A 15,738-nucleotide genomic window follows, 5' to 3' on the forward strand; every position below is an offset into this window, starting at 1 on the left:
AGGTTGTGAAGCAACCTATATTTCCATCACTCCTAAAATTCCCAAATAATACTCAAAAATTGTTTGGGTCATATCTTCCTCAAATATGGCAAAATGTTTCATTTGCCATGTTTCCCATCATGCTCAATTAATTATTTTCTTATTTTGTCCTGAGTGGCAGATTGTGAAGCAAGTGCCATTTATCTGTGCCCAATTGACCCCAAAACTTCTTGGACATCTTTTCCTGTCCATATCATTGCCCCATGCCAAAATTCAACTTAGTTTTCCTAGCGAATATTCCTGAGCAATTTTTCAAAGTTTGTGTCTGAGGGAATTGCTTGTGAAGTAAGTACTAGCTAGGTTAATCCAATTGAGTGAAAATTTTGCAAGGTCCTTCATATGATCAAATCATGACTCTCCACCAAATTTGAGCTCATGTAACTCATCTATGTGAGCCCAGCTCCAAATCTTAGTTTTTGGTCAGATTTTCAGTTTGTGAAGCAACAATATTTTATCTTGCTTCATTTAAGCTGAAACTTTTCCAGGGAATTCTCTATCCATATAAACTCTCTCCACCAAAATTTAGCTCAATCCATTACACCATTTGCCCTGTGCAATTTTCCAAGTTTCTGTCCAGAGCAAAACTATATGAAGCAACTGCTATTTTGGTTCATCCAAATGGCATGAAACCTTTTGGGCATATTCATGTCTTCAAATCATTGGTCCATGCCCAATTTCAGCTTAAATTTCCTCTTCATGTGAGTGCATCATCCAAATCTCTAATTCTGATCATTATGGTGGTTTCTACAGCAACCCTTAGCTAAACCTGTCCTCTTAGTCTGATTTTTGGTAATGAGGATCACATTAGTTCTTTATCAAGTTATGCCAAAGATCAGAGTCTAACTCCACACGTGTGAGCCACAGAAAGTTACAAACACCTTGCTGTTGCAATATTGTGGAGCTAGGTGTGAATCACTTCTTTGCCCCTAGACCTATTTATTTCCTCCTTTTGACTAAGGGCATGACGGTCTATCCAGTAGACATGGTCTGCTTGGCCAAAACATGGATTTTGCTCCAGTGCACGTGGTGATCACGCTGATGTCATGCAAATTGCAAGCTCTGGCCCGTTCTCGACCCTGTTCCCGTCGTCTCCCTTGTTGTCTCGACGTCAAACTATGTCCTGGAGCTTCCCCGTGATCGACTCAGTCACCCCGTGCTCGGGCCTCCTCCTGTTTCACCATAAATGCGTCGCTAGAGACGCGCCCGTGCCATGCCCAGCCACTGTCCTCCATTATAGCTTGGCGTGAGCTCGCCCGTGATGCTTCAGAGCCTTCCCCGCGGCTATATAAGGAGTGACCGACATTCCCCGCACCTCATCACTCCCTTCCTCGCCTCATTTGGTCACCAGAGCTGCCTCTACTCGCCTCGGTTCGTCGCCGTCCGCCATGGTCGCCTCGGCCTCGGCTTGATTCTGGCAACACCGAGCCTCCTCTCCTCCTCCTACCACGTCCAACAAGGCCCCCTTGTTCCACTGAGCCGCCCCACCCCCTTGCCCCTCGTCGGAGCTGCCTGTTTCGCCGAGGACCACCAACACCCCCATCTCCCTGTCCTCCCCATGGCACCGTCCCTCCCCTCCTCTCCGCTCCTCCCCGGCGCCCGCTTTTCCCCCGAAAGGAGGCGTCACGGTCTCACGCACCCGCCGGTGCCCTTGGCTCGGCCGGGGATCGCCGGAGCCGGCCGGCCCCTTGGCCGCTTCCCTCCCGTGCCCCACTCTGTTCCACGAGAGGAACAGAGGCGCGGGAGGAAGAGGATGATCGCGCTGGCCCCCTCCCCCTGCCCCTGGGCCCCATGCGTCAGTGGCCCAGACGCCTCAGCCCACGTGTCAAGTGGACACGTATTCCGGTTAGTACGTTTGTATTTGGGGAAAGCGTATTCCAGCAATCTACGTTTTCTCTTCTGGGAAACATATTTTCTTCTACGACGGCCAGGAAAGCGTTTTCTCTATTCCGTAAGCGTATTTTCTGAGATCCGTGTCTCTCTTATCCACCCAGGGACCCGTTGGTGATGAAAATATTCACAGATTGGTCCCTGATCTTCTACACCTCATAACTCCGCAACCGTAACTCCGATTGAGGTGAAACCGACGCTCACTTCTTCGTCTCGTCGAGTCCATTCTATAGGTGTCTTTCATTATTTTTTGTCCTACTGAAAATGACCATTTTTCCCTTGCCCCTAATCAATCCCCTTCGGGAGAGAAACCTTTCCGGCGATTCCGTCTGCGATCATTCCGCACTTCTTCCCGGTGCTTTCTTCATCCCCAGGAAAGCCACAATACCCACTTGCATGATAGAAATGTAGTAGTCATGGTTTTTAACTTGAATATTTAATCAATGTTTGCTCGTTTAAAATATGGTTACCGTTGTTCCAGTGATGTTTAGAGTTTCATGTTCACTTTCGTGCTATGTTGTCTTGCACTTGGTTATCATGTACTACTCCCTCCGTTCCTAAATATTTGTCTTTCTAGAGGTTTCAACAAATGACTACATACGGAGAAAAATGAGTGAATGTACACTCTAAAATATGTCTATATACATCCGTATGTGCTAACCATTTGAAATCTCTAGAAAGACAAATATTTAGGAATGAAGGGAGTAGTTGCTAGTATTCCTTTCATATGCTTATGATTGCTAGTAGTACCTGTTGTTGTTGGCGATGGCCTTCAGCGCACGACTGTCGTCTGTTCCGAGTGCCGTTGTTATGCTTGTTCCATTGCATCCAATTGGTTAAATGCTTGCATGGTAGCATTGATGACATGTTCTTGCATGATATTTATTGTTGATGCTAGTGGTCATGCTATGTTTCTGAGAAGTGTATACTTCTGATGTTCATGCTAGTCAGTATGCCATGCTCAGTCGGATAAATGATTTGTTGTTGTATTTTTTAAGAAGTAATGATGAACAACCATGCTTATGTTGATGTCATGCTCATGTATTGTAGTTGCATTATGATATTTTCATATGACTCAGCTTATTGCATTCAAGTTTAACATGACTTAATTGAACTTGAACAACTGTTGGCCGAGTCATGGTGCCACCATATCGAGCTGTCAAGTGCAACCACATTTGCCGGAATGGGACGGTCCTAGCTGGGTTTATTGTCATGCCTCTCGCCGGTGCCTCCAAATAGGGAAGGTTATGGCCGCGTGCTACCCTGATCAGGTAGGCGGACATGAACCTTGTGAACCCGTTGTTGTTATGGTACCGTGTCCCCATTTGGGATTGTTTATTTGCCACGACGGTGGTAGTTTTGCCTTTGGTAGGCTGGGTCACCCAGGACTTAGCAGCCCAGAAGGGAGTTGGTCGGAGTGGCTGGGAGAGTGTCATGGCAATAGGTCGGTTTTGTCGGAACGTCGTTGGTCCACCCGGATGGGAGTGCGAGGCCATGGGTTCTGTGGTGTGGGTAAAGTGCGCTACCTCTACAGAGTGTGTATTAAATCTATCGATAGCCGCGCCCGCGGATAAGGGCCCAGTTCGTGTCGGTCACACTATGGGTCAACAGTATTAGTAATAACTTGATTAATAACAACCCTGGTTTGATGATGAGAAAGAGATTGTTTGTGATCGTGAGATGATCACCGTGGTATCGAGGATACCGAGTTGATGGATATTTGGTTGTGATCGTGAGATGATCACCGTGGTATCGAGGATACCAAGTTGTTGGATATTCGTGATGTTGTGCGAGAATCGTGGGTAAAGATCAAGCTCCTTATGGTCATGAAATGATTACTACGATATTGTTTATACCAAGCTTGATTTGATCCGGAGATGATCGCGTGATGTCCGAGGTTGGTGAGTGATGTATGTGATGGTTACGAGGTAACCCGAGCAGAATAAGTGGTGCATATAATGTCATCATGTTGCATGCTAGTATTGTCAGATTCATATGTTCATTCCATGCTCATATTGTTCTAGCTGTATCATGTTCATGTGGTTCATGCCATGTTGTTCTGATAGTATCATGTTAATTCCTACTTAACCTGTAATTGCTGTGCTGTTGTCTGCCTTGAATGCTTCTGGTTATTGTGAGCTTGCAAGTACATTCAATGTACTGACCTGGCGTGTCATGCCAGTTTGCAGGTCATGCCGGACTTGATTGCTTGTTTGCCGTGGATTTCTTGTTTGCGAGCTAGGATAAGCGTTCCAGCCAGAGTCCCTGCGGAGTGGAGTTCACCACCGTCGCCATTGTTTTGCTGCTACAAGTTATTCTGCTGCTTCGAGTTGTTCTGCTGCTTGCATAGAGCAACAGTGGCAGGCGTAGTGTCACCGTGCCGATGTAATTCCTTGTTATATCGGATCCCCTTGTACCCAATATAGATTGTAAGAAAGAGCTGATTTGTTCTATGCTAAGCAGTGCCGTATTCCAGAAGACTTCTCCTTGATCTCTGGGCTGGAATACGGGGCGTTCCGGTTTCTCTGAGCCGGGGTGCCACAGGCTTGGTATCATAGCAGGTCTGGCTGTAGGAAGCCCTAGCCCGCGCGAATGTTAGAAAACGGTAGTATTGACCCCAGTTGGTTTGTTGCACTTGATTGCTGCATTTGTTTGTCGCATAACATGCATATAGATTACTATTTAGTCGTTAACGGTTAATCTTGTGAGTGTAGGTGGCATCCGTTTCGATCCACTACTTGCACCCTCCTTCTTAGCATGGCTGCTATTTGGTGTTCGACATCATCCCTGTCCTAGCAGAGTGATGCCCTGGTGCCGAGTGTTCCAGACACCATTTGCAGGAGTAATGCTCAGGTATCGCATTGGTATTTTTCCACCATCCACCTATATCATTTCGATGATAGACTTGTCTCTATCCCGAAACATGCCCTCCATCTCGTCCCCTTAGCAACCCTCGCTGATCTTTGATATCAGAAAAGGGCAATGCCATTAAACCCAGTCTTCCACCATTATCTTGCCCTATCATTCTATGATTTGGACGTGTACGGTTCCCTTTCGTACGATTGATGATGATGTGGTCGTGACCTTTGTGTCTTGCTACATGATCACCATGTCCCTCCTCGCCTCCGTATCCATCCAGTTGCAACCAGAGTTCAGCCAGCGCTTGGTGTAGCCTTGGTTACACCGACCCTTTCTACACAGGGATTCACTTTCGTGCACACCGTCACAACATATTAGACTGTAATGTTGGAGTTTCCACGAGACTTGTGTGCTTAGGTGTGCATGCATATTATTGTGTGAGTAGCAGTAATATGTGATGTGCTTGATTAATTTTATTAGTAGTATGCTTGTGTGCTTTTAGTCATTTCTTTTGTTTTCTTTCTTTGGGCCTTTGGTGTTACACATCTTTTCCCTATTAAAGTTGCTCGTCAACCGACACTGGACCCGAAGAGTCAGCAAGAAATGCATATATTTGGAAACTCAGCTAAAAAGAAAGGAATTATCAGCAGACTACAGTGAAATTTGGAATATCTCATCTAAATGCAAAAGAAATCCTGGATGGACCGTCAGTATCAAGTTTGCATTAGTGTGTCCTCCTCACAACAGTATGGAATTCTCAGCCGACTACAATGAGATTGGGGATATGTGGTCATGATACTGGATAATCAAGTTTGTCTCAGTATGCACTCTTCATAGCATAAATGATCAAATCAGCAAGAAGATAAATTGTGTGCAAGATCGACGGTATATTCTCAGTCAAAGGTATGATTCAGATGCAAGTTTTGATTCTTTGTTGAGGATGATTTGGAAACCCGATATACCTGGAAGAAAGCAATAATGTGCCGTGTATTCAATATTCAGAGAGGAGGATAGTCCAGCAAAGCCCCGTTTCATACAAATAATCCACATCAAAAATATCCAGATGGTGTGTGTATATGGTAACCGGTCCGCATATCATAATGAGAAGCTTCTGGTGTAAGCAACCCAGTCTTCCCTCGCAAGCTACCAGAGAAGCTTCCAGTGCAAGATTCCTCTATTTTTCTCAGTGCGCTATATGGATGACTTCCCGTGCAAGGTACCCTGTCTTCTTCAGTAAGCAACCGCAAAATTTTCGGCATAAGGCACCGAGTCCTCCCTAGCAAGTCTTTAAGGGGGGAAGCTTCTGAAGCACGATACCCGGTCTTCCTCAGCAAGATACTCTCGATGGTCTCCAACATAAGTCATACAATTTTCCCTCAGTACGGCATAGGTACAAGATATGACACGACGAATTGACAACATATGACCGTGAATCCCCATAATCAGATTCGCAACTGTTTGGTCAGAAGCAAGAATCAGTCAGAAAACAAGCCTGCCTCAGGAATTAAATTCTCATTTATATTGTGAGCGTGCTGCCAAGCTCTTGCAAGTCAGTGGTACGATGGTGAAGGCAAGGTGAGAATCCAGAAATCTCACGAGTCATGCCAGAATAAGAAAGTCCATTATACACCTCAGTTGGTGATGCGAGAACCGACAAGTTTTGCAGAAGGACAACATGGGACAGAAATTTTGGCAGTACTCAGTCAGGCTGGATTGCTCATACCTGACAAGGTGATATCATTCGTCATCACTTGGTATGCTTTACAGCAAAAATGAGTTAGATGCAAGCGCATGTGAACCCGGTATAGTTCCCACGGTACATGAATAAGGATAAGTTATGCTGGCCGAAATATTGCACCCGACAGTCCCTATGGCCACACGAAAAATGCGATATGATCAAGCTATTTCAACAAATAATCCAGAATAAGAGCACAATAATGAAGGAACAAGACCAGCAATGCAGGTATGAATTTTTTTTGCATGACCCACATGGTGCAGATACCCTGGATACTCTGAGTCACTATTGGTCGCCATGAATATTCATCAAGGGGGTCTACTCAATTTTGGTAAAAACCCCATATCAAGGAAAGACCCACTCAGTTAACAGTATATGCTCAGATTTGTCGGTATCGAATATCTGGGTCTGTCAAGTCAGACCAAAGGTCAATCCAACAGTTGATTCTAGTGACTATGCTAAAACATCACACAGCCTACTATCCCAATGGATATGCCGACATAATGAATGATCAGTATGAGGAATAACAGTCTCGAAGCATGTGCCTTCACTTATGTGTATCACCAAAGGATAGCCTGTCTGGAACAAAATTCTTCTGCCAGAACCACCGTTAGTCAGGACCGCGAATACTATCATATAAGGCCGTACCCCTCTTATGTTGGCCACGATAGGAGAGAATCAAATATTTGGTATGAATCTGAGACTCAAGACAGTGGAGCCGGTCAGGATAATTTAGAAATTCCTGCGATAAGCCAGAATCTGTCAGGAAAACAGTTATGCCTCAAATCACTGTTTGGAACCTGAAGTACCTCCATTTATTGGAAGAACCCAATGCAAGGAGTAAGAGCTTGGGGGTTCATCAGGAAAAACCTGATCACCAATTCATGGAAGTTTGCCAGTACAGACACAACAATCGAAAATCAGTCTCGGATTTGTGAGACGGACATATATTTCAGTCATGATAACAACTCACACTCATCTAAGTCAGCAGATCTAAAAAGAAATTGGAGCCTGTATAAGCATGAACAAGAAAGGTAAGATCTGTTAGAATGTGGATACAGTAAAGCAAACCACCCCAGGGCCAGTCAGATAAAAATTTAGTGGGAACAACAATAAAGGAAAAAGGATACCCGAGTTGGAAATGGTTTCCTTAAGTCTGTATATTCATACTTGTTCCTTGAGCAACCCAATCTCGAGGATGAGATTTATTTAAGGGGGTAAGAGTTGTAACAGCCTGATTTTTGGCCCTTTCTTTTTCTTTTGATTTTTTGAGGGTTTTGCTTGAGTTCTCTTTTTCCGTGGCTATGTGGTCTGGAAACTGAAGAAGATGCCCTCTTCTTTCTTTCTAGAGCAGCTTGTCATCCTCAAATCCTTCCCTAGACCTTTCCATTTCATCTTGGACCAAATCCCAATATTCTTTTTATTGGGAATATTCCTTTTCTATTAAAGGAATAACTCAATTTGCCCTAGGTTGTGAAGCAACCTATATTTCCATCACTCCTAAAATTCCCAAATAATTCTCAAAAATTGTCTGGGTCATATCTTCCTCAAATATGGCAAAATATTTCATTTGCCATGTTTCCCATCATGCTCTATAAATTATTTTCCTATTCTGTCCTGAGTGGCAGATTGTGAAGCAAGTGCCATTTATCTGTGCCCAATTGACCCCAAACTTCTTGGACATCTTTTCCTGTCCATATCATTGCCCCATGCCAAAATTCAACTTAATTTGCCAAGTGAATATTCCTGAGCAATTTTTCAAAGTTCCTGTCTGAGGGAATTGGTTGTGAAGGAAGTACTAGCTAGGTTAATCCAATTGAATTGAAATTTTGCAAGGTACTTCATATAATCAAATCATGACTCTACACCAAATTTGAGCTCATGTAACTCATCTATGTGAGCCCAGCTCCAAATTTTAGTTTTTGGTCAGATTTTTAGTTTGTGAAGCAACCATATTTTATCTTGCTTCATTTAAGATGAAATTTTCCTGGGAATTCTCCTATCCATATAATCTCTATCCAACAAAATTTAGCTCAATCCATTACACCATTTGCCCTGTGCAAATTTTCCAAGTTTCTGTCCAGAGCAAAGCTATATGATGCAAGTGCTATTTTGGTCCATCCAAATGGCATGAAACTTTTTGGGCATATTCATATCTTGAAATCATTGCGCCATGACCAATTTCAGCTCAATTTTCCTCTTCATGTGAGTGCATCATCCAAATATCTAATTTTGATCACTATGGTGGTTTCTACAGCAACCCTCAGCTAAACCTCTCCTCTTAGTCTGATTTTTGGTAATCAGGATCACCTTAGTTCTTGTTGAAGTTGTGCCAAAGATCAGAGTCTAACTCCACACGTGTTAGCCACAGAAAGTTACAAACACCTTGCTGTTGCAATGTTGTGGAGCTAGGTGTGAATCACTTCTTTGCCCCTGGACCTATTTATTTCCTCATTTTGACTAAGGGCCCGACAGTCTGTCCAGTAGACATGGTCGGCCTGGACAAAACCCGGAGTTTGCTCCAGTGTGCGTGATGATCACACTGATGTCATGCAAATTGCAAGCTCTGGCCCGTTCTCGACCCTGTTCCCGTCGTCTCCCTCGTTGTCTCGACATCAAACCATGTCCTGGAGATTCCCCGTGATCGACTCAGCCACCCCGTGCTCGGGCCCCCTCCTGTTTCGCCATAAATGCGTCGCTAGAGCCGCGCCCGTGCCATGCCCAGCCACTGTCCTCCATTAGAGCTTGGCATGAGCTCGCCCGTGATGCTTCAGAACCTTCCCCGTGGCTATATAAGGAGTGCCCGACCTCCCCCGCACCTCACCACTCCCTCCCTCGCCTCATTTGGTCACCAGAGCTGCCTCTACTCGCCTCGATTCGTCGCCGTCCGCCATGGTCGCCTCGGCCTCGGCTTGATTCCGGCAAAACCGAGCCTCCTCTCCTCCTCCTACAATGTCCAACAAGTCCCCCTTGTTCCACTGAGCCGCCCCACCCCCTTGCCCCTCGTCGGAGCTGCCCGTTTCGCCGAGGAGCACCAACGCCCCCATCTCCCTGTCCTCCCCATGGCGTCGCCCTCCCCTCCTCTCCACTCCTCCCCGGCGCCCGCTTGTCCCTTGAAAGGAGGCGCTACGGTCCCGCGCACCCGCCGGTGCCCTTGGCTCGGCCGGGGATCGCCGGAGCCGGCCGGCCCCTTGGCCGCTTCCCTCCCCTGCCCCGCTCTGTTCCATGGGAGGAACAGAGGCGCGGGAGAGAGGACGACCGCGCTGGCCCCTCCCCCTGGCCCCTGGGCCCCCACGCTCCAGGGGCCCAGACGCCTCAACCCACGTGTCAAGTGGACACGTATTCTCGTCGGTATGTTTTCATTTGAGGAAAGCGTATTCCTATTCAGTGCGTTTTCTCTTCCGGAAAACGTATTTTCTTCCACGGCGGCCAAGAATACATTTTCTCTATTCCGAAAGCGTATTTTCTGAGATCATTTCTGTCTTATCCACTCAGGGACCCGTTGGTGATGAAAATATTCACAGATTGGTCCGTGATCTTCTACACCTCATAACTCCGCAACCGTAACTCCGATTGAGATGAAACTAACACTCACTTCTTCATCTCGTCGAGCCCGTTCTATTGGTATCACTTTCATTATGTTTTGGCCTACTGAAAATGACCATTTTGCCCTTGCCCCTAATCAGCCCCCTTCGGGAGAGAAACCTTTCTGGCGATCCCGTCCGCGATCGTTCCGCACTTCTTCCCGGTGCTTTCTTCATCCCCAGGCAAGCCACAATAACCACTTGCATGATAGTCATGTAGTAGACATGGGTTTTAACTTGAATATTTAATCAATGTTTGTTTGTTTAAAATATGGTTACCGTTGTTCCGGTGATGTTTAGAGTTTCATGTTCACTTTCGTGCTATGTTGTCTTGCACTTGGTTATCATGTACTAGTTGCTAGTATTCCTTTCATATGCTTATGATTGCTAGTTGTACCTGTTGTTGTTGGCGATGGCCTTCGGTGCATGACCGTTGTCTGTTCCGAGTGTCGTTGTTATGCTTGTTCCATTGCATCTAGTTGGTTTAATGCTTGCATGGTAGCATTGGTGATATGTTCTTGCATGATATTTATTGTTGATGCTAGTGGTCATGCTATGTTTCTGAGAAGTGTATACTTCTGATGTTCATGCTAGTCAGTAGGCCATGCTCAGTCAGATAAATGATTTGTTGCTGTATTGTTAAGAAGTAATGATGCACAACCATGCTTTGTTTATGTCATGCTCATGTATTGTAGTTGCATCATGATCATATGACTCAGCTTAATGCATTCAAGTTTAACCGGACTTAATTGAACTTGAACAACTATTGGCTGAGTCATGGTGCCACCATATCGACCTGTCAAGTGCAACCACATTTGCTGGAATGGGACGGTCCTAGCTGGGTTTATTGTCATGCCTCTCGCCGGTGCCTCCAAAGAGGGAAGGTTATGGGCGTGCGCTACCCTGATTAGGTAGGCGGACATGAACCTTGTGAACCCGTTGTTGTTTTGGTACCGTGTCCCCGTTTGGGACTGTTTATTTGGCACGACGGTGGTAGTTTTGCCTTTGGTAGGCTGGGTCACCCAGGACTTAGCCCAGAAGGGAGTTTGTCGAAGTGGCCAGGAGAGTGTCATGACAATAGGTCGATTTTGTCGGAACATCGTTGGTCCACCCGAAAGGGAGTGCGTGGCCATGGGTTCTGTGGTGTGGGTAAAGTGCGCTACCTCTGTAGAGTGTGTATTAAATCTATCGATAGCCGTGCCCGCGGATAAGGGCCCAGTTCGTGTCGGTCACACTATGGGTCAACAGTATTAATAATAACTTGATTAATAACAACCCTGGTTTGATGATGAGAAAGAGATTGTTTGTGATCGTGAGATGATCACCATGGTATCGAGGATACCGAGTTGATGGATATTTGGTTTTGATCATGAGATGATCACCGTGGTATCAAGGATACCGAGTTGTTGGATATTTGTGATGTTGTGCGAGAATCGTGGGTAAAGATCAAGCTCCTTGTGGTCATGAAATGATTACTATGGTATTGTTTATACCAAGCTTGATTTGATCTTGAGATGATCGCGTGATGTCTGAGACTTCTCCTCGATCTCTGGGCTGGAATACGGGGCGTTCCGGTTTCTCTGAGCCGGGGTGCCACAGAGGCATCATGCAAAGGTTTCCATATTGGTGCAACGAGACCAAGACCAGCAGGACGGCAGGACGGAGGTCATCGCGGAGCCCACGACGGCGTCACCACCAGAGGCTTTAGCAGGCGAAGACCACCTTTTGTCAGGATAGCTTGTACTAGCTGCCCCCCTTCAAATTGGCCGTTGTGGGATCCCTTCCCGCCTAACATTTGGGGAGAGGACCCAGGCCTCTATAAATAGGACTAGCCACCACCTTAGAAAAGGGACGGATAATTCAGAGCACCCTCAACCGCACAAGCTCACCAAGCTCAAGAGCACCTCTCCTCAGGAGGTTGTTCTCCCCTTGTACTTGTTCATCCTCAGCCTACAAGCCAATCCACCACACTACACTGGAGTAGGGTATTACACCACATCGGTGGCCCAAACTAGTATAAACTCTTGTGTCCCTTGTTCTCCGAGTTCGACGAGCTGAGCTTTGAGATTGTGGTGAGTGAGCGAGCCAGGGGGAGGGAGAGATCTTTGTGCGCACCCCAGAGTTCGAACCTTAAGGGTCTTGCCGGAACCCGAAATCCGACAGTCATGCATGACAATATAAATAAAGTACTACATATGATACTAGCTACTCTATGATACTATGCATTAGAGCAAGTACAATAGAGTGACATAAGACTAGCCACTATGGGTATTAACATAGAATGTTACTAGTCTATGTTACTACCTCTATAGTGGGGAGTAACATATGTGTAGTAACATGCAACACTTCATTTATTAGGATATAGACTCATCTTGCCTTGAGATGTGTGATGTTACTCATACTACTAGTAACTAGCTATGTTACCACTTTCCTCTATTTCTTCATTTATTGCTTGCCACATCATCTATTTTATCTAGATACGTGTGATGTTGCTACCTATGTTACTCCCACTGTGGGTAGTTTAAGCAGGCTATAAGGAATAGAATAATATATATGTGCTTATTAGTTGGAGGAAAGAGAAGAGGAGAGAGAAGAGAAGCGTGCTCTTGGTTAGTAGAGCGAGCTGCAACACGAGACCCAAGACACTTTGTGAGGATGTAAGGTGGGCCAACTATTGATAAACTAGTACGTATTTAAAACTTATTATTGTACATGCCCGCTAAGAGGTTGGTTGTATATGACATGGCAACTTTCTTATAGCCGACCCTTGGCTGTATTATTAACCATGCTCTTAGTGAGGTAGCTAGTATATCATAGACTAGCTAGTATCAGACTAGCCACACTGGGAGTAACTTCAGCAGTAACATCGACTCCAACTCAGCAAACTTGCTAATGTGGCAATAAGTTAATGAGGAGAGAGATAGTTTCAGTAACTTAGCTAGTTACTGTAACATCACATGTCCCAATGCAATATGAGTCTATAACCTAACAAATGAAGCTTTGCATGACACTACACTTATGTTACTACCCACTCTGAAGGTAGTAACATAGTCTAGGGATATGTGTATGTTACTAGTGTATGTTACTCTCCATTGTGGCTAGTCACATACTCCCTCCTTTCCGGTTTAGGCTGGTTGTAATGGTAGTGTCATAAGCGGTATCATGCATGCCAACTAGGCTTTCTGGATGATGTGGCACACAATTAAATGAGGAAAGAGAGGATGTGGTATCATATCATGATACCGTGTCATATTAAATGTTGTACTGCTTTGTGTGATGCATGCCAATTAATAAGGCAACCTAAGATACTAACTTATGATACTATGCATTACGGAAGTAGTATCATACACTAGTATATATCATATGCATGATAATAGTATATGATACTCCCCATTACAACCAGCCTTATAGGGCTCAATTCAAAAATCTCACCAACCAATGTAGATGGTGAGTGGTGGAATACTTTTTGTAGTTTGCAAAAACACCCAATTAATGCTTTTGTTTTCCTCAAAAAAATATGTTTTCCAATGTATTAATTGCAATACATGCATGCATAAAGTACATGCATTGGTCAACTTTCTATTAATACTTGCATGCAATGATTTAATGCACCTTGGAATCTGAACATGTGATGGGGACAACCAAATTGAGCCTTATAAAATGGAAAAAACTAAAATTTTGAGATAAGCCTATAAACCGGAAAGGAGGGAGTATATATGCATGATACTAGTATATGATCGGCAATACCTCCGTAATGCGCGCATGCATAGTATCATAAGTTAGTATCTTAGGTTGCCTTATTAATTGCCATGCATGACACAAAGTAGTACAACATTTAATATGATACGGTATTATGATATGATACCACACCCTCTCTTTCCTCATTTAACTGTGTGCCACGTCATCCAAAAAGTCTAGTTGGCATGCATCATACCGCTTGATACTCCCATATTATGACCAGCCATATTAGGGTGGCCATAGTGGGGGTATCATAGCCGGCATCATGCACTCGGGAATAGAAAATATGATGATGTGGCAAAGAAGCAGTAACATAGGTAGATACCGTAACATATATATATATAATAAATTCTATACTACTTTGTGTCATGCATGGCCATAAATACGGTCATCTATGATATATACTACTCTATGATACTATATATGCACTATGAAGGTACGTACGTAGTATCATATGCATGATACTATATATATAGTATATGATACTCCCCACTATATATGGCTGGTCATAGTGGTGGTATCATAGCCGACGATGTCATGCACTGTGAAATAGCAAGTATGCTGATGTGGCAAATAACTAAATATATATAAAGAGGGTTGGAGTAACATATAGGTAGATACCGTATCATGTTAAATGCGATGCTAATTTGTGTCATGCATGGCAATAAATATGATACTATACTCTATGTATTATACTATGCGCTATAATTAATTAAAGGTAGTATCATACACTAGTATCATATATACTGTATATTCATGATACTAGTATATGACACTTTCCACTATACTCGTGATTTCTTACCGTGGAAAAAAATTGGAGGCGAAATGATGAACTCATGTTTTCATTCGAACAAAAATATGATGTTAGGTAATGTACATTTTTTCAAAGAGCACACGGTTCACTCACGAAAGCCGTGTGTCCACTAAACCATGGCCGATGCACCCTCCTCTGCCACGCGCGCGATTTAAGTCGTGCGTTCTGATTGGCCAGAACCCAAACCCCACAGATCGTACATCTGCAGCGTTGGATTCTCCTTGATCGAACGGTGATCCTCATCCCATTCGACAGCACATGTAAATGTTTTCAAATAGCCCCTCCAAAAAAAGTTTTCAAATAGCACACGGTTCACACATGAAAGCCGTGTGCCTACCAAACCGTGGCCGATGCCCCCATTTGCTGCGCGCGCGATCTTAGTCGTGTGTTCTGATTGACCAGAACCCAAACCCCACGGATCGTACATCTGCACCGTTGGATGCTCCCAGATCGAACGGCAATCCTCATCCCTTTCGACATGAAATGCAGTCCGGCTAGGCACTGATTTATATGCCAACATGCACGGTAAATGCCAAAAAATGTCTTACATATAGCACACGAGACCTGAAATGCGCCAACAAATCAAACCCGTGGTAAAATTGTGATTGGTTTATGTGGGAAAAATTTAGAGGCGAAACGATGAACTCACGTCTTCATTTCAAAATTACTACGTCTTCATTTCAAACGGAATTATTCTAGTTGTGGATGATACGTCTCCAACGTATCTATAATTTTTGATTGTTCCATGCTATTATATTACCCGTTTTGGATGTTTATGGGCTTTATTATACACTTTTATATTATTTTTGGGACTAACCTATTAACCGGAGGCCCAGCCCAAAATGCTGTTTTCTTGTCTATTTCAGTGTTTCGAAGAAAAGGAATATCAAACGGAGTCCAAACGGAATGAAACCTTCGGGAGAGTTATTTTTTGGAACGGAAGCAATCCAGGAGACTTGGAGTAGACGTTAGGGAAGCTTCAAGGAAGCCACGAGGGAGGGAGGCGCGCCCTACCCCCCTAGGCGCGCCCCCACCCTCGTGGGCCCCCAGTGTCTCCCCTGACTGACTTCTTTCGCCTATAT

Source organism: Triticum aestivum, chromosome 1D, assembly GCF_018294505.1.
Source record: "Triticum aestivum cultivar Chinese Spring chromosome 1D, IWGSC CS RefSeq v2.1, whole genome shotgun sequence".
Classification (NCBI taxonomy): Eukaryota; Viridiplantae; Streptophyta; class Magnoliopsida; order Poales; family Poaceae; genus Triticum; species Triticum aestivum.